Source organism: Oxyura jamaicensis, chromosome 20 (genome assembly GCF_011077185.1).
Source record: "Oxyura jamaicensis isolate SHBP4307 breed ruddy duck chromosome 20, BPBGC_Ojam_1.0, whole genome shotgun sequence".
Lineage (NCBI taxonomy): Eukaryota > Metazoa > Chordata > Aves > Anseriformes > Anatidae > Oxyura > Oxyura jamaicensis.
The window spans coordinates 5,410,357-5,438,219 of NC_048912.1; the positions used below are offsets into that span (position 1 = coordinate 5,410,357).

A 27,863-nucleotide genomic window follows, 5' to 3' on the forward strand; every position below is an offset into this window, starting at 1 on the left:
CCTTCTTTTACATGGGCATAGAGTAGGAGCAGACTTCATGCAAAGGCTGTACTTAATATGTAGTCCAGTGTCAAGATGTTTTGAGGGCATCACAGGTGGACAGTGAGAGAAGAGCCACGTGTTCCTCAAAGGCTCTGTAGGTTTATAGCTATTTAAGTACTGTGATTCTGTTGGTTGCAGTTCTACCTGGTATGGCTTGTACAGTCTCCATCAATTTCCCCTAGGATAGAAACAAGATACTAGCAGGATAAAAATTTTGCTGGCTTTTGTTGAGATTGTATCTAGGAATTTCATTCTTGAGGTGTGGAAAAAAAGACATTTTAAATCTAGCACATGTGCCTCTAGTTGTATGCATTTGAAATTGAGAAGAGGGAGGAAATAAATGATGTACATACCCTTATAGTTTAGTTTGTGAGAATTCTTTAAGCTAAACTGATTTAAAACTATTTGAGTTAATGTCTATATAGGATCTAATGTAGTTTAACTGCCCTGTTTTAGATTATGACCTTATTTTTTTTCATAGGTGAATTCTGAGATTTACAGGACTCCTTTCTTTTTTGAGGGGCTCACGTATTCCTAAATGTGAAGGGCTTAATTTCATATGCCCCCATACCTATTCACCAGTGTAATTCTGCCTGATTTTGCAGGCAAACAAAACAAGGATTAGTTACCTGGTGGTCTTTTTGAATTGAACTGAACAACAATTCAGGACTGAACGACAACAGCTTGGATCCCTGCCTGGAAACAGGCAGGACTTCACTATTTGCCAGCATGGGACTACACTGTTGTTGTTAAAACAGAAATAAAGGGAGGGGAAACAAACAAACAGGGCATGATGCAACAGCTTACACATAGATGCACACACACACTTCTTATTCATACTACAAGGGTCATGGGCTCTTGAAATTCAAGGGCCTTGAATTTTATCCTTCTGTGAGGGGTTTGGGTTGTATAACAAAGCAAAGCACGTCTGCATCAGCTTTGTACCCATATTCACCATGTTTGCAGATGCGCTGTCCACACTGGCATAGCTGGTGCTGCCGCTCCGCTGGGCAGCAGCACTGTAGTCACTGCTGAAATGCCAGTGGGGATGTTTCTGCAAAGAACTCCCTTTTGGTGGAGCATGGAAGTGACAAGGCTGGGAGGAGGGCGGGTGTCTAACAATTATGCAGATCAGACCAACTTGGTTCAGGCAGTACTCATGCACCATTGCTGGTCTGAAGTTGCAAGCATGCCTCTAGATGACCCGTTTTGAAGACGGCCTTTCTGTCCAAAACTATTACCAGGAATTTAATTTTGGTATGTACCATGTAGGCATCTTCCCAGCTCACTGTGAATCCTGTTCCCATAATTATAACTACCATTTGTTTAGTTGGCATTTTAACTTTTCTTTGAGTGTGACCATGAAACACTAAATTATTTGCACATGAAACATGGGTTTGATCTGCTTTCACTGTGTTTTTCAGCATCTAGTTGATGGAAGGATGACATAGATTGGTCCTGTGAAATCCTTGGGCAATTGGAGTAACACTACTGCTGCCTTTGCTTGTAAAGACAAACTTGTACTAACACTTCTCTTCTTAGTGGTGCGGCAAGTAATGCATTTGTTAAGCTCGCTATACTGAACCACTTTGCCCCAAACACTGCAGCAGTTATGGCTTCTAACATTTATTTACACTACAACAAGTGCTGCTGTTCGATGCATAATACCATTTAATACAAATTTATATTAATAACATTAACACAAGTGTCATTACTTCTGATTCATTACATAGCAAACACAAACATGTTAGCTGGTGAGGTTTGCCATCTCCTTTCAGGGCATATCAAATGGGATCCCTACAGGCACGTGCACTCTACAACTACTCCTTACTCCGATAAGCCCCTGAGGTCTGGCTCCAGGCCTTCCACTGTGGGAAAGGTACTGTGGCTTTCTCTGAGAGATGATCAGGACGTTGGGCCAGTAAATCCTGCATCAATTCAAACTCTCATTGAAAGGCTAAATTCAAAAGGCCTTGCTCTCCTGGTAGCACACAGCCTATGCCCACAGCCTGAGTGTTCTAGTTCATCCTGTGAAGTCAATATGTACTTCAACATGTTTTTTTGTTGTTGTTGAAGATTTTTCTATGTTCACTGAGAGATGTGAGCTTCACAGTTGTAGCCCTGCTGGAGGGAGGTTTGGTGGGCAGGTGCCCCTGACTACGCTGATGGGCACACCAGTACCCAGCACCATCCTGGGGCTCCATATTACCCCGCCACCTTGTAAATTCACTGCACCCACAGGCCCTGGGAAGACGGGTGATGGACATCCCTATTTCACAACCAGTACAATGGAGGCCCAAGGCTCACTTTCTCATTTTTTATCCTGATCTCTATCAAGTGATCCAGCAGGACATGTCCTGGAGCCCTGTCCCATATCCTCCCCAACCCCCAGGGGCCATTTCCACATGTGAGCTTACACGTGTTCCTGTTTCAGGTTCATTGTTGTTATTGTTCTAATGCTCCCCATAGGATTACTTTACTTTGTCCCTCCTTTTCTGTCTTTTCCAGAGAAAGGGGTCAGGGAATTACATTAGCAAAAGCTATTCCTTTTCCTGACAGTTACTTTTTGTTAGCTATTTCTATTTTTTCCCAGCCTACTCCTGCCTGCCTTACAAGAGCTTCCAACACACCTCATGCTGTTTCCAAGTCTACACATCCTAAGGCTAGACACAGACACATTCCTGGGGTTAAGCTATCAAACTGAAGCTGTTTTAAATGCAGCCAGGTTACAGTTTGGAGCGTGTCTGGCTCTTATTTAAAAAACAACAACAACAACAACAAAAAACAAACAAACACACAAACAGAAGCTTTCAGTCCCAAATATATTTCCGTACTTTCATTGGACTTGCACTCCCCTCGCTTTTGAAGCTTGCATATAGCATAGTGACCATTTGCTGCTGTAGGAGCCACATCTAATTGATAAGAGCAATAAAGCTGGTGAAGGGACTAGAAAACACCAAGTATGAGGGAAGCTGAGGGAACAAGGGCTGTTCAGTCTGGAGAAGAGGGGGCTGAAGGGAGAGCTCCTTGCTCTCTACAACCACCTGGCAGGAGGCGCCGGTCACTTTCCTCAAGTGACAAGGGACAGGATGTGAGAAAACAGCCTCAATTTGGGCCTGGGAAGGTTTAGATGGATATTAAGAAGAATTTCTTCACAGAGAAGATGGTAAAGTATTGTGAGGGGATGCCCAGGGTGATGGTGGTTGAGTCTCCATCCCTGGAGGTATTTAAGAGACATGTGGATACAGCACTAAGGGACATAATTTAGTGATGGGACTTGGTTGGTCATGCTGATGGCTGTACTTGATGATTTTGAAGACATTTTCCAACCCAAATGATTTTATGATTGTAATAAAATTTTAACAATTGCTGGGTCAGAAGCAGCCACACAGCATTGGCTGGGCTCTCCTGGTCACTAATGGCTAAGCTGGCTGCCTGACCTTGGAGAGGATGCTATTTAATACATGTTTCTATTTAAAGGACTTAGTTACTGGGCCAAAGCTTTTAATTGTTTTGGATCAGCTAAGCAATAAAGTGTTTCTTCTCTGAAAGTCTGAATATTTGGCATATCAGAAGATACCAGCTACAGGTGATATTTTCACATTCTTTCTTGTTCTTTCCTCTTCCGTTTTCATAGTAACCTAATAAGTGTTCCAGGATTCATTCATGTAAATGCTTCCAGCTCCTCAAAACAAAAATGAAGCTCTTTAGATTCCATTTTTCTGTATTTTTTTTCTTTTAAGAGTCCTTACTAATCACTTCTGCACTCTACTTTACTTCCTTCAGCGTCCAACATGGAACATATCACAACAGCAAGGACCTAAGCACAGTTTGGAGGGAAAAGTCTATTCCAACTTTGTTATATGTGATAGAGCTGCTTACACTCTGGTGTAATGCCTGCCTTTCCATTGTATCATGATGCTGTAGGGGATCAGAAACAGCTTGTGAACAATTGCTGCAATGGTTCACAAGCTGGATCCAAACCCACAGCATCTGTGGGCTCTGCTGCCTGCCACTTCTTTTCTGCAGAACTGTTATGTGGCCATTTGTTCCCTGGTCCTTGATTTGAGAAATTGATTATTCCTGCTCCACATCAAGCATCCTCCACACAGCTATACTCTTTCACAGGAAGCCATTGTCGGAGCTTCCATTTTTTTCCCCCCAGTACTTTTACAGCTTAGTAGTTTCATTCAGAAATTGTTCCTCCATGCTCACAAGTGTCACGTATCTTAAACCAACACATACAACAGTGCTGCTTCAGAGTAGCCACAAGGGCTTTTTTTTTTTTTTTTTGGTCTTGTCAGCAGCTTGTTTGATGGTTTGGAGAAACTGGTAGAAACATTACTCTCCCACTCACCCTCTTTTTTCCTCTTGATGGAGAGGTGCTATACTGGCTGATTACACTCAGTCTTCTTCCTCAAATTCACATTGAAATGAAATAAATCAAGCCCACCTGATGTGAAAATCTTGAAATGAGCTAACCTCTGTACTAAGACCATGCAACATTAATATTTTTTCCCCTGCTTAGAACCCCCTGGAGGTCTTTCTAGACCAGAAAAGTGGGAAGTGATAATAAAACAGCAGTAGGTTAAAGTCACAAAAACACCTCTTACCAGCTGGAAAGGACTCTTGGCGAGGTCAAGGACATTTAGAAGTGGTGGTTCTCAGACAAGCTTTAATTTCAAATCCAACTATGTGTACTCATGTTCATCAGCAGCAGTTAACAGTTTCCAGCCCAGATGAGCTGTTGACAGCCCCCATGCATTTCATGAGTCCTTTGACAAGTCCATCCCCAGAAGAACAGCAACCTGCCCCATCTAAAACACGAGAACTCTCTTGAACATCACCAGGTAACTGCACCACCATCCTAGCCTCAGCAACAAGTTTGCCAGCTCCAGGCTTAGCTGTTGACATAAACTTGCTATTAGTGAAGATCTAAGGTAGACTTTCATGCAGGTTGTCTTTTGATGTGCAAGTTCTGAAACCACAGGGTATGACATGCTGGACATGCTTTACCTGCATAAAAAGGCAATCTCTGCACTCAGTGCTGCAGGGCTTGTTCCAGAATGAACACCCAGCTATTAAATTCTGCATTGGTTATCTCCTGTGCCACATACATTCATTCTGGTCTCACTGGCAGAACATGCTATGTCAGCACTTCTTCTACTCTGTGTTATAAATTGGATCTCTCCTCTTTCTCTCTAAGTTGATGTCTAGCAACCAAAAGGCCTTGTTGGTTTCTGGCAATTAAATTAACTGATATCGAAGTTAAAAATGTACTCCTACAGATGCTGGGAAAGGCCAGCCAAGTTCTTCCACATTACACTGTGACTGAACATATTGATCAACCAAGAACCAATAAACACAGCAAAAATTATAACAGAGGTATAGCCTAATATAGAACCAGCTACAGCCCATAGTGACCTACACCTACTGAGGCCAGGCAAGCCAACAGTTTCCTCTGTGGTAGAGACAAATCCCAAGCACAGACACCTAACTCCACTAGTGGTGAACACAGCTGGCTCCAATAACTTCCAGATCACAGGTCAACATCTGCTATTCTTTTGTCTCCATCTGGTGCACAGACGGAGATAGCTGTGTCTGCACTTGGGAGGGCCTGAGAGCTCTAGCTCCAAGTTCAAAGTCAGCCTTGCAAAAATGTCATTTGCACCTTTTATTTGAAACAGCTTCATCCTTAGGAGAACAGCAAAGCAGTGCAGACAATATTAGCACTAACAGACTTGGACCAGTAGGACTGATCATTTACACATACACATTGAGTTGCTTTATGCCATGGTGTCTTAAAAAACTACACCACATGAGGTTTTTATTTTTTAAAAACCATTAAAAAAATGAGATAAATAATATAACAATTCACTTTACTGCTGCCTATCCAGCAGTCAAGTAGCTTAGACCCAGCAGCAGTATTTAGGCTTCCGGCTTGTACATTTTTACCATCCCTGGCCAGGCTCTCTGTGCAGTCAGGTGAGAGCAGCTTCTCCATGGCAGCCCTTTTTCCATTCTCTGTTTATCTGTTTAGAACAAATCCATGCTTTGCAGCCTCCATGTATCTAAGCCTAATTAAAAAAAAAAAAAAGTGTCTCCCTGATCAAACTTAATGCAATTTGTATCTGATGCAATTTCAGATAGCATTCTCAAACACCTAACTAGGTTACTTACGGTGCCTGAACTGGAGACCCTAGGACAATGCTTATCCATTCCTGTTTAACTGCTACATCCTTTGTACAGTTGCTGATTTCCATTTGCCCATTCTTTATGTATGGCCTGCACGCTTTCTTTCTAGACATGCAGTTTTGCATCTGGTTTTACTAAGTCAGATTTATTGGTTGCATGGGCACAGCTTTTCAGGCAATCCTGATTTTTGACACTTCCCTATTTCTTTCTGCTTTTTGTCTTTGCAAGACATCCTGGTGAGCTGCATGGAGCTTATGGGCAGAGCTGATCCCAGTGCCCAGGAGAACATCAGCACAATCAAAGGGACACTTCAGATAATTTACTATTGCAAAACACCCCGTCTGAGAATAAAACATATCACTGCCAAGAAGCCCCAGGCTGCCATGCTGGACCATACTGTTGGATCTAAACATTCCTTTACTACGTCCATTCAAGCTCCCACTTGTACTCCTGCTAGTCCCCAGCAGGAACGCAGTCACTGAACATTCAACAGCCCCTGCAAAAAGATGATCAAGGATAAGTGAAACATTGGTTCGCTCTCCACTTAATTCGCCCCTCTCCACACACACATACTGTCAGACTCATCTTTTTTTGCAGCTTTGATGCCAAGTTTTGATCCAAGTCCAGCACCCAAGTCAAAGAAACATCCTCGTCAAGATATCAAGACAATTTGCTCATCACAACTGTTGCTTTGGTTCACATGGCTGATGGCTGTGTTTCTGAATCTGATCTAGGGGCAATGGCTCTGTTCCCATTTCGGAACAATACAGACAAGCTGTGTGTCCGTGGGCGAGGAAAAAATCTAGCCAGTGAGGAAGAAATCCTGTGGGCACAGTGCATGGAACTAGGCCCCTGAACCTGTTTTGTATTTGGCTTTAGTAAAATAAGTACACATCTAGAGCCTTTTCCTGGCATAGAAAGCATAATCCTGCCTCTTCTGAGCAGGGATTAAGGAATTTGTCAAACCACATTCCTGATTGCATGTAGTTCATGGAGGTGTCATGATACAGTCAAACAGGAGCACAAGGGGCTGTAGTTTACAGTTTCAAAATATGGAGCCAGAATTTTGACCCTGGAAGCACACGTGAAAAGATAACTCACCCCCTCCAGCTGCAACCCAAGCAGCTGGGGGTAGATGGTTACTTAGCATCATGTCCGGAGCTGGCAGACCCACATAAAAGGGCTTTGAGGATCAGCCAGTATATCTCACCTTTGCTCGTTTGAGGAGACTTTGACCCCAAGGAGATTATACTGCTTACACTGTTTCTCTGAGGGCAAGAGATGTTCCCTGGTGCTTGGAAGAACAGAGTAAATGCAGAAGTCTGAGTTATACAAGGTATTCTCCCAGATTACTGTTCTTCCACACTACAGAAAAAAAATTAATACAAGTACAAAGTCAGGCACAGAATGAAACCCCAGCCCTACTAACATCACACTTGCCGTAATTTCCCAAGTATGCTTTCTGTACAATTTATTCCTTTCTTCTGTTGTCCTCAATACCAACACAGCTTGGTGTCTAGTTATAAAACTATCTAAAAGTAGAACAAAAACAAATGTTAGTACTGAGGATGGGCTGCTCCCCTCCATCCATGTAGGCATGGCCGTTACCTTGCTCCCTGCCTTCCCCCTCACCATGCTATCAGGAGCACAAGTAAGATGCTCCAGCAGGAGCAACCAGAAAATTAAAAATTCATTCTGGAACAGAGTTGTGGAATATTTCTTCTCATGCTGAAATCCCAACAGATTTCTGAACATCTTCCAGCAAACAGATGTTTCAAGGCATACACCTTCCATGTAGGAAAGTTTAAGCTGCATCAATCAATACTTTGGATTTAAATTCTCCAGACAGAAATTGTTACTAGAAAAAAAGTACCAAATTTTATTTTAAAAGATTTGTTTGTTTTCCATTGGCCCAAATGACTACTTCATCTTTCTTCACTCATTTAACTACTTTTTGTCAGGTAGAAGCCTCTCCAAACACCATAGATATTCACATTTTTCCTTTAAAATAGACAGCAGAAAAACTCCTGGACTTATTATCAAAGGTTATCAGTTAAAAAACTGAAGACTCTCAAAACATCTGTATGAAACATAGAATATATAAAATATATATATTCTAATTTCATTCGGCAACATTCAATGTAAGCATATTTACCTGAATGAAAGCCCCTGAAAAGGGGCTGAATTTTGCTCAGTGGAGAGGTTTTGACAGTGGTCAAAAGTTTTGGACCACAAACAATATTTGGAGAACTTTTACTGCAGGGAAAACCATTAGAGTTTATCATTAACTCATCTGAAAGGGTAAGATTAGATGTCCATTAAATCTATAGATTATGTTTTTGCTAATCGCAAGTTGATAAAACTCCATTAACAGTTCTTAACAAGTACTTTTTCTCCATCAACACCAATTCAGAACAGCAAATCCACAAGCATGGTTACTAAATAGGAATCAAACTAAAAGTTTGTTTTAATAATTGCTGTTATATTTCTTTTACCATACTTCCTCATTATTAATAGTTTTAGTTCATCATTCTACAGTTACTGGAAGTCAAAATATTTATCTTTCAGTAACTGTGGTCTCTCCAATTAGTAATTTAAGACTGGAATTTGGGCATGTAATCTTGGAAAGTCTAAATTATCTTAAACTTTTATCTTAATGCTTATGTTCTGGATGGAGATGCATTCCTATGTTAACATATCCATCTTCTTTATCTATTTTTGCATGGCTGCAGATGTTCTCTTTGTGATGTAGTCTCAATAAATGTCTTGAAGTTACTTTACTGCAGCCTCCAAGGGTGCATTTTGACTTCACTGGATCCTGCTCCAACACAGATGTTGTGCAGAGCAGAGGGTACAGTGGCCTCATCCTTACAGAGGCACAGGCCATAACGAAGCACTCGTGGAGAGCAGGGATACCCATCTGTGGGTTTGGGGGCCATGCACTGAACAGACAACTGCTGCAGATTGCCCTAAGAGAGCTGGGCCTGTTTAGCCTGGAAATGAGAAGACTGAGGGGAGACCTCATCAGTGTGTATAAATATCTGAGGGGAGGGTGTCAAGAGGATGGAGCTGGTCTCTTTTCAGTTGTGCTCAGTGACAGGGCACAAACTGAAGCACAGGAGGGTCGGCTCAGTATGAGGGGGCACTTCTTTACTGGGAGGGTGACAGAGCACTGGGACAGGCTGTCCAGAGAGGTTGTGCAGTCTCCTTTTCCGGAGATATTCAAACCCCACCTGGATGCCTTGAAGCACAATGTGCTCTAGGTAATCCTGCCTGGCATGGGGCTTGGACTAGATGATCTTCAGAGGTCCCTTCCAACCTCAGCCATTCTAGGATATACCCTAGGTCCTCACTCCTCATTCCTGAACCAGTCACAGCATTCAATGGCAACTACAGGTCATTCAAATCTTCTTCCTTTGCTGAGTTTTTAAATCCCTCTTACGTATCTTGCAGTATAAGCATCTTGTGCTATTTTGTTTTAAAGTACTACATCCAAACAGGCTTTGAAAAGGAAAGCAGAATTAGTATTTTGACATGCTTATGGTTTCTGGAACATTCTGGAAGAGACTCCTGTTTTCACAAGATCTCTCAGTAACGAGAAAAACTCTAAGTCTCCTTTACTTCCTCTAAAGCTGCTCCTTCTTTTTAAATACACCACTGAAAGGCCAAAGATGAGAACCAACAATTCTGGTATTCACATTTCACACAAAAGATATATATATATATATTTATGTACAGTCAAGGTTATTTTAAATAACATTTGTGATGAGTTAAGTGAAGACAGATTCTCATTGGCTGTCTCCCAGAAGACCTCTATTGCTTCAAAATTTGCCAAAATACGGAAAATAAGTCTAACAAAGAGGCTTCGTATTGTCCTCCTTTATACTGTCATAGGAAAGCAAGGCTTTATGAGGACATCTGTCCTAATCTGACTTTGAGTCTTGGCATATAGAAGGTATTACTGACTTCCAAATATTGCACACTCTGAGGGGCACTGCTGAAAGGGTGAGCATTGGAGAGACTTTGAAGTGGCTGTCACATTCACAGCATCAGAAAGCAACAACTGTTGGAGCTTTCCTACAGCATGGCTATGCTATGATTATTGCTTTGCTGGTCACTAAACATCAGTCTCTGGCATTTGTTGCTTCTATTAATTAGTATTCCATATATTGCCCATCTGAATTTGAGTAAACATTATATGTATTTCCTTCAGACTTGACTTGTAGAACACACTGAAATTTAAATGTTATAGCTGAAGATACACAGAATGTACTGTAATACATTCATTTTTAAAAGCTGAACAGAAAGATATGTGAATTCCTAATTACGCGGCAAACAACTAAATGTCATAGTTAAAGAGCATTTTATGACTATAAATGTAATGGGGTAGAGCCGAGCTTAATCATTTAATTGTGTAAAAGTTTACTTTATGAAAGGACTTTGTAAGATTTGTATCTTATTTCATCTGTGTGCTCTTTAGCTACCACAATTGTTCCCCTTCATGTTTTATAAGTCAAATCAATTGACATTTAATCTGTTCAGACAATGGGCTTCCTCCTTACATACGGTACCTTCCACCTGGGCTGTAATTCTACTCTAGTCTGGGACTGAGAGCGTTCTTTCTCTTACCATTCACCTTTGCTTTATTTTATTAATCCATACTTTAACCCTTCTATCATACCTGCCTTTGCTTATCAGTCGTACTGGAAACCCAGAAGTATTCATTCAGTTCTCAGGCCATATCCAAGTTACCTTCCATAGTTCTTTAGCGTCACTACTTTCTTGCCTTCAGCTCTTTCATTTTAAATAACCAAGCAATCTTTTTCTCATATGGAAGAAGATATTATTTATAAGCTTTCTTTAGGCAACACTGCACCTACCCACTGCCTGCAGATGCTAGCAGTTTGAGGCATGTTGACCACACTCCTGAGCAGCTCTTCACCTCCTCTTCTTCCATGCAGAAGAGGGAATGACCCTGCCAGCACTTCTCTACCTCAGGCAGGCAGTCCAAATGCTTGAAACCACAGTTAGAGGTTTCAAGAGGTTTCCCAGGGCAGGGACAAACCAAAAGCCAAAGAAGAGCACAGCACAAGCCCTCACCAGCAAAGCACAGTCCCACAGAATGTAACAGAACAGCCAGAGCTACACACAACTAACCAGAGCTATCAAATAGCAATAATAGCTATTAATAATAGCAATAGGAGCTATCAATAACATCAATTAATGCAAGGCCAGCAATGAACCAGGCCCAGGGTCAGCCCAGGTGTCCATTCAGGATCAAAAGGAAGCAGGACTACACAGGCCCGAAGCCCACCCAGTAGATACGGATGGGTACATCCTACCTCCAAGGTGGGGTGGAGGTGTCGATCCAGCAGACCAGCTGCCTGCAGCATGCTTCCAAGGCCCATGCAGGAGAGCAGCACTCTTTCAACACAGCTCAAGCAAGTAGTGAAAAGACAGCCTTGAGCTTAAATGGGGCTCAAGGGCTCATGGGGAGAGCATGTGGGTGGAAGCCTCAGGTGAGCCTGGGTAGGGCCATTAAGCCCTATCAGTGCACCCAGGGCCCTGACATTATGCATCTGTGCTCAAGGTGCGAAGCCCACAGACACCTTTCATTGCTACAAACCCCTCCTTCAGTGTAGGCACATGCACTAATATTCTCTGTGCTATTTTTGCTTAGCAAAGACTATAGGTTCAGTGTGGCTTCAGTGTGGGTACTGTTCATACCATATACACAGGAAACATAGAGCAGCTGCAATGGGACAGCCAAGGATTCCCAAAACCTCCATCTGGAAGACTAGTGCTAATGCTAGCTATAATCCAGTTCCCAGATAGACTCCACACACATAGCTGGGACTAGCATTTTTGGAGGTATTATTAGTTTCCTTGGAAAAACAAGGCACAGATTTATCCATAGAAAATGATGAATTTTAAAAAGGGGAAAAGCAGAACAGGGAGAGAAGTGCAAAAAAGTATTGGAAATAATACTGCAAGAGAAAATGATGTGACTCAGTGGTATGCAGGGAGAGGGGCAGGGCAGGGGGACACAGGAAGAAAGAACAGGCAACTGCTCCAGTTACAGCCTTCACATATAGTTCCTTGGCCTGAGCTTCCAGCATTTGCACCCCAGACTAGAACAGTTCCATTTCTTGCTTTGGATGTCCACAGATGGGATTGTTTGTCCTTAGCTAAAAATGAGTTGCTTGCAAACTTAGAGATGGTCTGAGAATACACATTGTATAAGCTGGCATCATGACATTGACCTTAGCAAAATTAGCTATGTAAAAGAAAGTAAAATCCTTAGCGTACACAACAAGACTTGAGGAAAACATGGGTGACTTTTTTCATTGTATCAGACTTCACAAATAAGTAAGTGAATATAAATTCATAATTCCTAAATGAATCTCAGCAGGTCATGGTCTGTATGCTTTTGAATAAAATGGGATCTGCTTGAAATAATGATAAAGGAGGCAGAAAAAGATAGAGAGCCACATTCTTATGGTTTTAAGCAACCTAGTCCTTCATTTTCTTTCCATTTTTTTTTCTAAAAACCCTCCCATTTATCAATTCCACATCCACATGGCCTATGAATGACATGCTTCCTGTGTTATTCTTGTAATTAATCTATAATGTGCTTTCCAGCATTGGTGGAATTTAATATTACCTTTGTCATTATATGACCTTACAAAAAATGAGAGAAAAAAGAGATAGTTTTGTACAGTGTTCTGAATACTTATTTCCAGTTTAAGGTAGAAGACTAATGAAAGTGCAACACAAGCAATATTTGAGAAAGGAAAAGTAGTTCCTTTAAAAAGAATTTCTGAAGACAGCTGCTTTCCAGAAATACAGAAGTTATGTCAGCCACTGGACAAACTGGTGTATTAGTGAGAATAAAAGGACATTGATAGCTTGGTAGTAGTCCATGACAGGAGTCAGGGAGGCAATCCAAGCAGAAGCACAATTGATTGTAAAATGAATGCACTTCCATTGCAAAAAGTCACCTCAGAGCAAAGGGACATAGTAGATAGTTTAAAAAGAGACTTAAGACGATGTGTTATGGTCCTACATCTTCTCAGAGTAGGTAATAGGTAACAAAAAGAAGCCAATGAGTTTTATGTCTCAAGTCTTAAAGAAAAATGTGAAGTGTATCCACTGCAGAGGCCTCAAAGTATTAGTGAGCTGGGACAGAAGATATTTCATAAGCTCCAGATGTCTTGCAAAAAAAAAAAAAAAAAAAAAAAAAAAAAAAAAAAAAAGACAAAAATTTCACAGCTATCAATTTTAGACTTCTGTCAGAGTAAAACACCCACAAACAAACATATTGGCATAATTATGATAAGGTAAGTAAGGAACGAATCAGGAATAAAATATGAATAAAATGAGAATTAAATTAGAAGAGTGGAGCAGCAATTTGGCACTGCAAACATGCTGAAAACAATTGTATTTCACCTATGCTTAAAGAGTGATTGTGTTTTAAAATGCTTGAAATGGTCTTGGTATAGATCTGAGATAAGGTTCTGGCAAGTACTTCTGAGGATATTGTGGACAGATTGCCAGATAATATATTTTACAGCTCTTCTGTTCCCATTATTGTATTAATTCTCAGCTTCACCGCCCTTCAGGTCTTTTGCACTGTGATGAGAAAGAATGATTTAGTCCTAACTGGCATCAGCAATGCTACTAATTTATTCCATCTTTACTGTAGCCTTAGAAAAGTTTTGAGGAAAAAACTTTTTATCTACAGTATTATAAGGTGAGAAAAAACATGTTCCAAAAGGCAAGACTCTGGTCTGCAAGTTGCAAGATGACCTTAATTTATTAGTAATTTGCAAAAATTGCATAATAAAAAAATCAGATATAATTTTTCATTTCAGAGCATCATTTGTTTCCTTTGCTGTAGAAGTGAAATTGTGATCTCCATATGGAGTGCTCCAAGTCCTCTGCCGTCATTAAATCTTAGCAGCGACAGTCGTATCGACCCTCATACAACAGAGGCTGAGATCCATCAGCAGAAGTAAATCATCATTTGCATTCCAGTCCGTTCCATGTTATTTTGTTTACACTAGGGAAAGATTAATTGCCTGTTATTGTTCTTATATTATTTACCTGTATTCCTTCGCTTATATTATAACTGTGAAATATCAGGCAGGTAAGAATTCACAAAAAGTTTTCCTTAAGATAAAGCAGGGTAGAAAGTACTACAGATATCAGGGATGCCTCCATTCATGCACTGGAGCCAGGGAAAAAATCCTGAATATGCCTAAGAAATAATATTTACAGTTAACACTTTAATCAAGGGTCATGATAATGAAATGTGAGAAGGAAGCTGAGTGGGTCCAGTGGCACAGGGTCTTCTAAATATCAGTGAGAAATAGCTGCTAAAACATTAATTTTCTTTCTGCCTTAAATGGTGTAAACTATATGTAAAAGTGATGCACCTAGCCTGACAATATAGACTCCCTCTGATTCTCTGCCCAAGACTATATTAATGCAAGTTTTAACTTGAAAATGGCAAAAACAGCTAGTCCTTGCACTCAGGTCAAAAAGCTGAAAGAAAAGGCCTGCAGAAATTAGTTATGCTCCTTTGACATGAACGCTAGACTTCCTGTATTTTTACAAAACCAGATTCAATTTGAAGGAGACTGATGCAGACTGAACAACTGAACCCATAAAAAAAGACATCAGTTGGCTGCCTGATAACTGTAGGACCAGACCCTGAAGCAGGTGAGAAAAGGAAAAAATACACACACACACAAACACAAAATAAAAATAAAAATACAAACAGACATAAAGATCTGAAATATCATGTCAGCGAGGTTATCATCAGCTATCAAAAAGAATGCTTTCTGCTCCAAATAAACAAACAAAAATGGACTTCTTTTGTAAAGAGTAAATCTGTACCTTGATTTTCAAGGGTTGGGAAATGAATCAAGTTGACCTATGAATTTCACTGAAAATTAGAACCAGGAAAGAGATCCTAAACTACACTGCAATCAGTGACTACATCTGGAAAAGAAAATAAAAGAGAAAAAAAAAAAAACATATTAAGATGACTATACACTGGTGTATTTCCTTCTCAGATGTGTTACATTTTGGAGGTAGCAATAAAAGCTTCTCAAACAGGGGATTAGAAAACTGATGGATTTGTAGTGGAGGCAGTATTTTTGTCCTTTGTTGACTGTTTCGTGGTTGACTCTTTTTCTTTCTTACGTCCGCATATGTGTGCCTTTTTATGGAGGATGGTGCCAGATTTCCTCCTGACTGAGAGGCTATAGCTTCTTATAAGTGAAGGCTGTTCCAGTTACACCAGGGAGAATCCAGAGTCTTTGAGTTGAATGATTGGATCTGCTCTCTTCTCAGGTAGGAACAGAGCCCGTTGACTGCATTTCTCATGTAATAAATCTTATTCCTATTCTTTCCTGTTCCTAACAGTCTATTTATCTCAAAATCCTTTAGGGATATTATAAGTTTTAGTGGAAGACGGAATCTCTCGTTTGTTCTGGAAATCGTTTTGTGCTGTTCTGTGTGTTTTCTTTTTCAGAAACAAATGTATGAAGACTTTTGGGAGAGGCTAATGGTTATTGTGTGATTAGAAGATACCCAATTCATGTGTATCATTTGTGAAGGCAACATTTTGAGTTAAAACTGACTATTTTAATGGCTAACTGATCTTCTGAATGAGTTGCTGATAGAATCTATCAGTTACGGAGACTAAACATTAACTTGTTCTGCAGATAGAAAACCATCAGCTTTGCTATTTAGTTAAGTCTATAAACAGAGGTGCTAGAAATCACCTTATATTTTGAGTTGGTGATGAAAATACCAAGTTTTTTTTTCCTTCGATACCTGTGAATCTACTTGTACATAAAGAACCTCAGAGAACATTCAAAAAGTGTTTAAAAGTACTGATATTTGGGTATGATGGTGTTTACCTACAGAGTTCAATATGACAGTTTCTGTTTGCAAGGAATTTATTTTTCTGGAATTCTTTTCCAATAAGCACAATCTAAATTATCTTAGATTATTAACGAATCAAATTTGAACGTCATTATTATTGGTAACATAAAGCAGAAGATAAATAAATTTCTATGACACGCATATGCAGCTACACAAAATTCCAACTGATGCTGCACTGATACTCAATATCTTTTATTTTAAAATACATGCTTCTGTTTTGTAGTATATTTCTTCTTTTCAACTTTCTGAGTTATTCTCAGTTAAGATTTTATTATCCCCTTTTAATTCTGAGTAGAATGCACAGAATCTTTTACCGCTTTAAAATACAATGTGCTAATTTTCCGAGACTCTTGGATTTATGGCATTTCTTGAACTACTGAAGTAGCAATAAAGAACAGTGGTTTTCTTCCTATTCTTATACTCACTCTTTAACTCACAGTTTTGTAAGGATACCTGGGAAATGATTTGACCAAATGATCTTTTACTGTGTTATTTTAATTACCAATGAAACCTAAATGTTTCCAACATGCAGTATGTAGGGATCATCTGTTTTATTTATTTCATGTTACAAGTAGATGGTAATAAAACCTAGCTATAACAAAAACAATTGATATTAGATGTGCTAAAGAAACCTTAAAATACAAAAAGGACCTCTTTAAAACTAATGAATTTTCCATGTTTTGCTTTGTCTTTCTTTTTTCTTAGTTTTCTCAATTAGTATTAATTTTGAATGTATCAAAAGATTAGAGAGGATAATGGAGCTCATTTCTTAAAGTTACTGCATTATACAAACTGAACTTCCTTAAAGCGTTCTGCTAAAAAAATGTTTCATTTTTCCTGGGAAGATAACTGCAGCAATGACGTTATGTCCATTTACAAAGCTCTTTAGAAATTCTTCTTAAGAACTGCTCGGTGACTTCAAATTCTCAGTATATTGCAGGTATCTATGAGGAGATGAAAGTACGTATCCATATCCATAGTTTTTTTTTTATATATATATTTGGGAGAAAATCCAATGACTGTCTTTTAAGAGTATTTCAGTGTTTTCCTCTATACGTATCTAGAATGTCTGATGTAGATCCTGCCTATTCTGATTCAATTTATTGTATTCCAGTGTCATGGAGTTCCATGATGACAGTAGATTGTGAACTAAGTACACAGTTCCAGAAAACTATTTAAAAAAAAAGAAGCCCAAAAAGGGTCATCTTGTTAAAACTCTTATTACAGTTCTTTTTACTTTTAAAAGTATAATAATGCTCAAAGACTGCATATTAATGTTTCAATTGAAATGTATACTTATAGCAAACTTAATGCATAATGTTCTTTTCATGATTTTACTACTGTGACAGGTATATGCTAGCTGTGCATTTACAGATAGCTCTGGGCTATTAAAATGGCAAAATTAATTTCAAACATACTATAACAGTTTTAACATTCTGATTTAAATTGTTGCTGGAGAGTTCTTAAACAAGAATTAAGGTGCAATTTAAACAGCTTTTCTGTTTCATTTGACATCTATTGAAATGTTTTAAAGTCTATAACTAAGCATAGGTTAATTCTTTCCTGGCACTTTACTCCTTATTTGTTCTTGCTTTCTTTTCCAAAACATAAGTTTTATGTGATTGGCTTAAAGTTGTCTTTCAAAATGCCATATTTCTACCCCTTTAATATACAAACCTTGCTTTGCACAGTGCATATCAACAGTCTTCATGTTGAAGAAATGCAAGCTACGAGTTTAGGTCTTTTTCTCAATGTAAAAGTTAAAGTGGTCTTACTGTCCAGTCATGTTCTGTATGCACAAAAGCAGTCTAAGACTTATACAACTGTTGAAAATAACCTTGCTATTTCTGATAACGTTGAGTCCTTTTTGAAACATGTAGTCAAAGTCTGAAACTTTAATTTAGTTTACGAAAGAAATAAGTACGTATCTGTTTAGAAGGCAAAAGCAGCCTTGCAAGTAAAATTGTACTTGCCTCATTAGCAATGTTGATTTTTTCAGATTTTCCATAAAGTTGAAGAAACAAAAATTTTACTGATAGAGAAAACTGTTTCTGCTCATGAAACAGCAACAAACAAATAAACAGACAATAAATAAATAAAAGTCTAGATTCATATTCATACCAGGAACAAATTTTAACAATGTTGTAGAGCATCTCAAAGCTTAATATATAGTTAAGTACTGACAGAAATGGAGTTCTCACTGTCCTGTCAAAATTTCTAACATATCCAAGTCAGAAAGGATCTTAAATAACCATTGCTTTTTAATAACCTGAAAATTAAACTCTTACATGTATACCATAATCATTTTCCTTAGAGTCATGCTTTCAATCTCCTATGTGGTATAACATTGTTATCATATTTGGAAACTTCTAAATTTCATTTTCTAAGCAACTGACATCCATAACTCACTCAATGTCTCATTGAAACATGGAGAATCATCCCCAGTAGGTTGGTGGGGTGAAGAACCTTTCCACAGAGTTTTCCATGTGGGACCACAGGTGTCAAAAGACATGTCGAAATGGTTCGTGTCTTGCAAAACCTGATTTATGTGCTTAACTTTACACACTCCAGATGGGATAATTGGTTTCAGTAAAGTGTTGTACGGTATTTAAACAAGGATTTTTATTATTATTGATAATTATAGTGTATATTATATATTATTTTAATTATTTAAACAAGTAAAATATCTTTGTAGGATCTAGGCTTGTCCACCATGAAACCAAAATCAACCCATTTCCAGTTATTCTGTAGACAGAAGCCCAGCTTGACTCTCCCCTGCTTGCCCTCTCTCCCAGTCTCTGTCTCCATCCCGAGCCCATCAGCTTTGGCAAATGTTTAGCTTGAGGGTAGGGGTTTTGGTGTTGTTTCAGATTAGTACTTCAGAAATGAACTCAGAATTTTCCTAGCACAGGTAAATGAGCAAACTCTGTTTACAGCAATTTGGACACCATCTTATAGTACCAGTTTATCCAAGAACCCATTACTGCATTAATTGAAAGCAGGAGCAATAATTTTTTCAAGTGGCAGAATAAGTTTGAAAAGTATGCCCAAGGTGAAAATGAAAGACAAGAGAAATGTATTAAAGGTAATAATTGTGGGATCCAAGAATGCACAAACCCTGTGGAAATCCATACCTATACTTCCATTTAGCGATGACATAAAAATTTTCTAGTCTAGACTTCCTGGGGAAAGAAATAAGGGGAAAGATTCTGCAAAATTTTTCTTTTTTTCTTTTCATTTTTTTAAAGCTATACAAAATTCACCTAAGATGTTATTTTATGGAGATAAAATACACTAGCAGATTTGGCTAAAAGAAAGGAAATGGCAACGTCAAAATATAACACTTATGAAAAATGTTGCCTTTCAATATTTCCTTTATGAAATGTATTGACACCTTCATGCTGTGTGTACCTTAAACGAAAGTGCTAAAGAATCTAGGCAGCAGAAAGGAATGTCAAGATGTGTTCGTTTAACTAAAATTTCTTTTGCAATTTTCCCTGTTATATTTGATTTTTAAAAATATATAAAAATTGTCAGATTCAAAATCAGGATTTAACATATTTATCTTTTGAGAAAAGTCTGTGGTGCAAACACTTTGAGAAACTTTAATTTTATTTTCTGTTTTGATGTTAAATAGAAAGTATGGATTTGTCCTGGATGTCTACTTTGATACAATTTTCTCATCATTTTAAATATTCTTGGAATAAGTGTTTGTTGCAGACCTCCTGGTTAGAAAGCCTTGCTCCCAATGATATTTGAAGTTAGAAGGTCAACCTGCATCTCATTTTGGGAAGGGGTACTTTTGAACCATGCCTGCAGCACCTTACTTGTTCTTCTTTTCCGTGAGGAATCCTCTGTCTAAGAGTAAATGCCAACAATTTATCTGCAGTGAATAGCAAAGTCGAAAAAACAAATAGTGGTCCTTAACATAGCACTGGTGCATGTTGAGATCTTGTACCTTGATTTAGCTGGTCCAAACTGACACCACTATTAAGCCAAGGATCAAAATATGATTATTTCAATTGAGATAAAAGGTACTACCCTGCATCCAAGCCAGAAAAAAGATTTGATGATCTAATTCATGGTAACCAGAACTTTTCAGGAGTCCCTTTTCTGTTCTAAGCAAGTTCTATGGTCTGTGCAATGCAAAACAAAGATTTTAGCTAGTGGCTGAGATCTAAATCTAGCTCTGCACTAATATTACTTGAGGATTTAACAGTCCTGGTTACAGAACTATGCCAAACCATAGAATATGAGTAGTGCAGTGCATCATTAGATCTTCTTTTGCCTGGAAATGACATATATTGCATCAGTAAAAGAGGACATGCGGATACAAACACACCATCTCAACACACACCAAGTTTCGTTAGTGTGCCTTTGACCTTGATTTTTCTTACTGGAGGAGATGCATGCTGCCTCTAGTATATAGCATGCCAGTCATTGCAAAGAATAAAACAGTCTCAACAGGTCGTCAACTACTAAGAATTTTGTCTTTGTCTACAATGGCAGCAAAACTTCTGGCAGTGAAAAAGACTGTCCATACCAGGTATAGGGTGAATGTTAAGAATGTATCTATCTATCTATATTACATATTAAGACAAATGCAATGAGAGTCACCCTTAGGCAACACAACAGAAATCACCTCTTGCTTTTTTCTTGCTTTTTGGTAGGAAATAAATAAATAATAAAAAATAAAAAATAAAACAGTCATTGTAGGTTGACAAACTGTTTCACAGCTGAATAACCAATTTTTTAAACAAAGCTTTCAATTAAAAAAAAAAAAATACATAGTGATTGATACCTGATGAATGGGAGCCTGGATTTCTGTCTTCCCACTTATCATAAGAACAAATGTCATCTGTCTCTCATGGGCGGTGGGAGTCATGCAAGTACCTGATGCAGAGGCACCACTCATAAACAGTTCCTTGTCAGCTCAAACAGGCAGCAGAAGGCTAGCAAAGATGCTGCTCTGGATTTTGCCCTGAGCTGTGTATAGCAGCAGCTCAAACCATCAGTTCTGTAGAGACAGTCTGTTGCTACAAGTTGTATGCACGAGTCAGGACTCCTGCAGAGCAAAATAAAGGGGAGGCTGGTGTGATTATGGAGCAGAAGAGAATATACACCAATAAAAAGTAACAATGAGCTAATAAAATATAGAGTTAAGATAGACCCAAGTATTTAGATAAGAGCCAACGTAGCTTTTGCAGAGCAAAATCTTTCCCAGAAATACAAAAACGTTAAGGCATTAGGAGGCAGAGATAAATATCAGCTGCTGATATACCACAGATTTTTTTTTTTTAATGTGTCTTTCAGCAGTGCCTTTATGATGTTTAAAGAAACCGTGCTGTTTTGGAACAAGAATTAACTGCAAGACTTTATGCTAGCTTTGTATCACCAGTTTAAAAGGTAGGAAAGAATGGTTGCTTTTCAGAAAGAAGAGTAGAAGTCCAGAACTGAAATAATAAAGTTAGCACATTAGAAAAGAAAATTAAACAGGAAAAGAAAATATGGCTGCATAAACCAATGAAGAATGTGTGTTTGGAACACTACATGCAGTTATAAACATCAAAAAAGTCCGCAGAGAAGCAAAAATGATTAGTAGAGCTGGGGAATCACTTCCTATTCAAATAACTGTAACACAGTTACCCGAAACTGTAACAGGTTCTCAGAAGAGATGACTGAGGAACATGTAAGTTTAAGGCCTAAAACACTGCAACAATGCAGAGGAGAAATGACTGTTCAATATTTATTGAACTCAGGAATTCAACTACATGATCAGACAGCTGTTTTAGTAAAAAGATACATAAAATAAGTAAGCAAGTTGTCAATCTCCTTGACACAGGACACTTGAAAAAGTAAAAAAAATAATGTGCTTAATGTACATTCGACCTATTACGGCAGTTCTTCAGAAAGGGGTATCATCTAATTTTCTCAGCTCCAGAGCAGTATTTAAAGTAATAGTTTCCTTCTAGTCTGGCAGCAGAACAAAAGATTGTGATAAAAACGTTATTCACACTTCCCCATACAAGTGCTTGTTTTACCCAGACAACCCAAGCTGTGCCAAGCTGATGGGGCATTGAATTCCTACATTTTTTGAAAATAAATATTAGGCGTGTAGAACAAAGGAATGTTAAAATCTGAATCACTACGCACAAGTAGAATGTCTGAAAATCATTCCCATGAGCTGCAGTTATAAAAATGTACAAGCAATTGTGCTCTCACCTTCTGGTGTGCCCAGTGGAAAAAGCACCAAGCAGGAGCTGTCAGTTGTGACATTTTCAGCTCCTGGTCTGTGCTTCATGTCATTTCAAACTGACCGTTCCCATTCATTACTGGGCAGATGACATCCTTGGCAGTCAGAGCCGCTTTGGTTCCAGCGGTACCCTGTTTAACTCTGAGGTTCCAGACATCAGTTTCTCTTTTTTCTGTAGTCCCAACACAATTTATCTCAGCACTTTATTCCCTCCTCCGTAAGGTTTTTGATGCAATGTTGTATCCTTCTCAGTGTTGTCTTTTGGGTAAGCACACTAACCTCTTGTGCCCAAAGGCATCAGCATATATTGCTGTAGGCAATGTAAGATAAAATAGTGCAAAAGTTGGGCTATTTTTAACTGAGATTCTTCTATTTAGAGGCCTGGATGTGTAGCACTTTTCCTGTGGCAAGCTAAAGTTTTCTAAAGACTCTGACTCCCCAGAGGAAAGAAATTCATGCTAATCTTTCAGCTGGGCCTGTTGCAGTTGAAACATTAAATTGTAATGACTGCAATGTCTTACCCAAAGTGGCTGTTCCTGTTCTGTCTGCATCACATTTTAATTCTGAGAACAAAAGTTTTTTTTTATTATTATTTTTTTTTATTTTTTTTTTAGCCAGCTATTTTCTTAGTGCTGCTTGTAAGTAGCTATGCTATGCTAGAGTCTGTGTTGCTATAGTGTTTGGCATGAAAGAATTTAACCAATATTTAAATGTTTTGGAAGTAAACAGGTTTCTGCTAGCTCAATACTACCAACAGGAGCAGAACAGAGCAGAACTCTGCAGATCCTTGGCACATAACAGAGGTCATGTTTGTACAGCCATCCAGGCACAACCCCCTAGTGTATATCACCAAATACAGTTTTAATCTGAATTCAGCGATTAGTAAGTATCTGAAGCAATTCAATTTTATAGTCCTGTGCCATATAGAGATTGTTGAACTAATATCTTTCTCATGCTGTATAAATGCCAACACTGTAGGACTGAACCCCGTTTGTCTGATTGTAAGGATATAGGTACTCTGAATGGTAACACCTGTAATGTCAGGTACTTATTGCTTGAGTAGAGAGCTGGCATGTGTCTTAGTACAGTGTTTAGTTGTACTACAATGTCTGCATTGAGTATCATTTGACTAACATCTATCAGCTCATACAATGGATCCTTCCCTCTTTTTAAGATCATCTCTGGTACGCTCACCAGTCCAGTGCCAGCAGAACAACTCCAGAGATGCAGAAACACTCCAAAATACCACTGCATAGCATTAGTTCAGGTACTTAAAGACACCTAGATGTGTTAGCGTGAAGCGGTGGATGGATCTGTTGAGCCATTTGCTTTACCTGGTGAAGCACAGACACTTAGTCCCTAGGATCTACGCTTCAGTAATTAAAGTGCTATCAGTAACATTAGTTTGTTTCAAGATTCAGTATTATTCCCAAGAGAGCTTTTGTTTCTTTGTTTGTTTTTCTTATTACTACTTCTTTTATAGATCTACAAGCCTTCACAGGCCAGTTACCAGGTCGCTTCTTCATTCAACCCTGCCGTATAGGAGTGTCTCTAAGTACTGACATCAGCCTGCAGTCAGGACATTGTTCATAATTTTTTGAGTTAAATTGAAGTAATTTCCATCTCATGCTGTTTTGGATAACAAAAATGTTGAGTCTCTCTGCTTTCTTGATGAAAAAAATATTCTGTTCATTCTTAAGATGCAATGTAGTTAAATAATGAAAAGGATGTTCTGCTTCATTTCTCCACAAGCCCAGTTACAGCATTTAGGTAAATGGCATGCAAAAATGCTCTTTGATATGTAAATTAGACAGTCTAGAAAGCTAGTAAGTATTTCTGCAGTTCAGTGAGAGGTGCAGTCTTCGCTTATTTGGGGAAACACTGACACTCAAATCTATGTGAATAAGCAATGATCTTTGGCCACAAAAGAACACTTGTTTTTGTTTCCAAACAAAAACTCGTCATTTATGGCTTTGTATGCACTGGATGGATATTTGAAACATGTGCATGGGCTGTACTCACCAAGCAGTTCTGTTCTACACATTGGTATTTTAGTATTGAAGGACTCTTGCACAAGACTGCTAAAAAGTGGATTTTGCACACGAAGTTTTTTCCTGAATCTCCCTGTCCTCCCCACCCCCCAGAGATCTCACAGAACTGTGTTTTTTTGACATGCTATTCTGTGTCCTGCTCATACATGGAGATGATGTGAAGAAATGTATGCAAGGGGAGAGGGGGTATTTTTTTCTAGAAGGGGAGGTTTGTGTGCTGAGGAGTGAATGCAGGAATTTTTAGTGTTGAAGAAAGCCCTTCCACTCTCTTTCTTTTTTTCCTTCCTTTTCTGTCCTCTTTTTTTTTTTTTTTCTTTCATTCTCTTCTTTCATTTATATGTGGGCACTTTCAAAACATTGCTCCTTTTGGGGGACGGAGTCACCCCAATTCTTTTGGAGGACCCTAGCTCTCTCCTGGCTCCCTGGATAGCACGGAACTGTCCCCAGGCACACCTGCCTCCTGCACTTCTCTCAGCTTATGGATGTTCTATTCACCTGCCAGCTTGGGAACATCCTGGCCAGCAGTGTATGAAACATCTCTGTTAGTTTTAAAATACCACGTGCTAAACTATTGTCCTGGTTTCAGCTAGGATAGAGTTAATTTTCCTTGTAGTAGCTGGTATGGTGCTGTGTTTGGGATTTAGGATGAGAATAATGTTGATAACACACTGATGTTTTAATTGTTGCAGAGCAGTGCTTACACTAAGCCAAGGACTTCTCAGCTTCTCACACTGTCCTGCCGGTGAGGAGGCTGGGGTGCACAAGGAGCTGGGAGGGGACAGACCCAGGACAGCTGACCCCAACTGGCCAAAGGGGTATTCGGTGCCATATGGTGTCCTGCTGAACAATAATATGGGGGGGGCTGACCTGGGTGAGGGGGCACTGCTGCTTGGGGATAGGATAGGCCCACCCAGACAGGTGGGTGGCAAGCAACTGCACTGTGCATCACTTGTTCTGTACACATTATTTGTATTACTATTATCATTATTATTTCTATTTCTTATCTGTCCTATTAAATTGTCTTTATCCCAACCCACAAGCTTTTACTTCTTTTTTCCCTGATTCTCTCCCCCATCCCGCTTGAGGGAGGGAAGGGTGAGCGAACAGCTGTGTGGTGCTGAGCTGCCTGCCAGGTTAAACCACAACTATAAAAGAATTTCTCACCAGCAAGGCTAGCTGTGGGGCAATAACTTTGCCTGGCCACCACTTCTGACATCCAAATCAGAGGTCTTGCTGTGCTATGGCAACTGCATTTTGTGTTCTGATGTTTCCTTAGAAAGTCTAGATCAACATCTATATTAAAAAGGGGGAAATCTAAAAATAAAAATGAAAAAGCACAGCCTTCAATGCCTTTAGTAACAGTGCTGCAATCAGCACAGCGCAAAACTGCATTTAGCTTTAACTGGTGCTGTGAGGACCTCTCTGTGAGGAGGAACTGTCCCTTCTCTGCCATGTCCCACTGAATAGCTCACCCTTTGTAGGCGTATCAGAAGTCTGCAATGAGTCAGGAAGCTGTCCTCCACACACTCCAGGAACCTCTTAGGCTGCTTCCTCAGGGCTGTGTTGCATTTCCAGCACATGTCCGGGAAGTTGAAGTCCCCCATGAGAACAAGCTCTGGCAATTGAGAGACTTCCACCAGCTGCTTACAGAGCGCCTCATCCACCTCTTCATCGTGGTTTGGCGGTCAATTACAGACCCCCACCAGGATGCCCGCCTTATTGGCCAACCCCCAATCCTCACCCACAGAGACTCTACCTCATCATTCCCAACCCTGAGCTCGACAACATCAAAACACTCTCTAATATAGGGAGCCACGTCACCTCCCCTCCTAAGTTGCCTGTCCCTTCTGAGGAGCTCATAGCCATCCATTGCAGCACTCCAGTCGTGGGAGTGGTCCCACCATGTGCTAGTGATGGTGACTCGGTCATAGTTTGACTACCACACAACGGCTTCCAGCTCCTCCTGCTTGTTGCCCATGCTGCATGCATTGGTGTAGATGCACTTCAGTTGTACCACTGCCCTCACCCCCCCAAACCCTGGGACTCCTCCCCCAGGCTCACCTCTGTTGAGCCTCATTTCATCCCCAGCCCCCTTCATACTTGGTTTAAAGCCCTCTCAATGAGCCCTGCCAGCACCTGGGCTGGGATCCATTTCCCCATTTGAGACAGGTGGGACTCATCTGCAGCCATCAGCCAGGTGGAAATGCAGTGATGGAAAAAAGAGATACCCTTCTACTGATTCCCAACTACTTTCCATTTAGTTGCAGGTTTGAACCATTGGTCCCATGAAAAGATACCTTGCTTAAACACTCTAATCATAGTCTGAATTTCAGTGTTGCAGGTTCACATATTTAAAGTTAACAGTGCTCTTGAATGTTTTAATGCATAAGAACATTGATTTCAATCTAGTTAAATGGGATATAAAGGGCTGAGGAGAATGATAGAAACCAAGTAATTTACTCATTTTATGATAGAATCCTGTGGGATTATATACTTCAGTTTTCAGGATGCACAGTTGTTGTGCTGGATCCCAGTGTAACAATGCTGCAGTTTGAACAAACACACACAAAAACACAAGACAACATTAATATATCTAAAGAGTGGCTATAATATGCAGCTCTTCAATCTTTTTGATGGTGAGTTTCAAATTAGAAGAAACAAAAACTCTGCATGGCACAGTCCCTTATAGGTAAATATCAAGCTGAGTGAATGCAACTTTTTCTAGGACATATTCAAAAGCATTTGGTGCCCTTTCCCACAGCATTCTCCTGGAGAAACTGGCTGCTCATGGGTTTACCCAGTGATGGTTCACTGGGTAAAAAAAAGTAGCTGAATAACTTTCTGGTTCATTTCTGAGTATAATTCTGACTCTTCTTTACCCCTGGGTAGCTGCAGTTTGTACCTCTGTCTTTCCTTGAGGAACTGACAGCTTTCAAATCTTTTGCTTTTCCTTGATATTTCATTACCATGTCTGAATTGGCACAATTTCTGTATTTAGGTCCTAATGTTTACTATACACATTAGTACCAAGACTGGTGTTATCTGAACCAGGAGAGCAGCTACACAAAAGCAGAAAGAAGTTATCAGGCTTCCTCTACAAAAGCATCCATTGCAGACCACATCAGTACTGCACAGAACATGCTGTTTGCCAGCCCACAGGTAGGCAGCTGATATGACCACCACCCGTAAAAGCATGCCACCACCATCTGCAGAGAGCATCCCCCTGAAACACTGGAGGAGGATTTGGAACTGTCTCCGTGCTGCTGCCCCGAGCCGGCCAGGGTGCGCTGGCAGCAGCTGTCCAGTTCAGCACCATTGTGGCACCGGGGCTGCTGGGGTTGTACCCAAACAATTAAAACTAGAAG

General features: G+C 39.6%; 1 protein-coding gene and 3 long non-coding RNA genes across 5 annotated transcripts in view; 1 reads left to right on the top strand and 3 right to left on the bottom strand.

Moving 5' to 3' along the window:
• Positions 1–3,404: 3,404 nt before the first annotated feature.
• On the bottom strand, positions 3,405–7,668 carry LOC118176853. Its single transcript, XR_004755557.1, has 2 exons — positions 6,659–7,668; positions 3,405–6,119 (listed from the first exon to the last, which is right to left on the bottom strand). It is a non-coding gene; the product is annotated as an uncharacterized LOC118176853 (long non-coding RNA).
• Positions 7,669–8,580: 912 nt separating this feature from the next.
• Positions 8,581–11,266, bottom strand: LOC118176851. The gene is made up of 2 exons (XR_004755555.1): positions 11,118–11,266; positions 8,581–9,230 (listed from the first exon to the last, which is right to left on the bottom strand). It is a non-coding gene; the product is annotated as an uncharacterized LOC118176851 (long non-coding RNA).
• A 4,231-nt stretch (positions 11,267–15,497) lies between these two features.
• Positions 15,498–27,863, top strand: part of ASIP (agouti signaling protein) — a 65,573-nt gene continuing 53,207 nt past the window's right edge. Inside the window, exon 1 of one of the 2 annotated variants that reach the window (XM_035344103.1) lies at positions 15,498–15,597. The gene's annotated coding sequence lies outside the window, so the exon portion shown is untranslated. The remainder of the gene's footprint in view (positions 15,598–27,863) is intronic. The other variant, XM_035344104.1, reaches the window with a different exon arrangement.
• Positions 20,943–22,754, bottom strand: LOC118176852. The gene is made up of 2 exons (XR_004755556.1): positions 22,417–22,754; positions 20,943–21,259 (listed from the first exon to the last, which is right to left on the bottom strand). It is a non-coding gene; the product is annotated as an uncharacterized LOC118176852 (long non-coding RNA).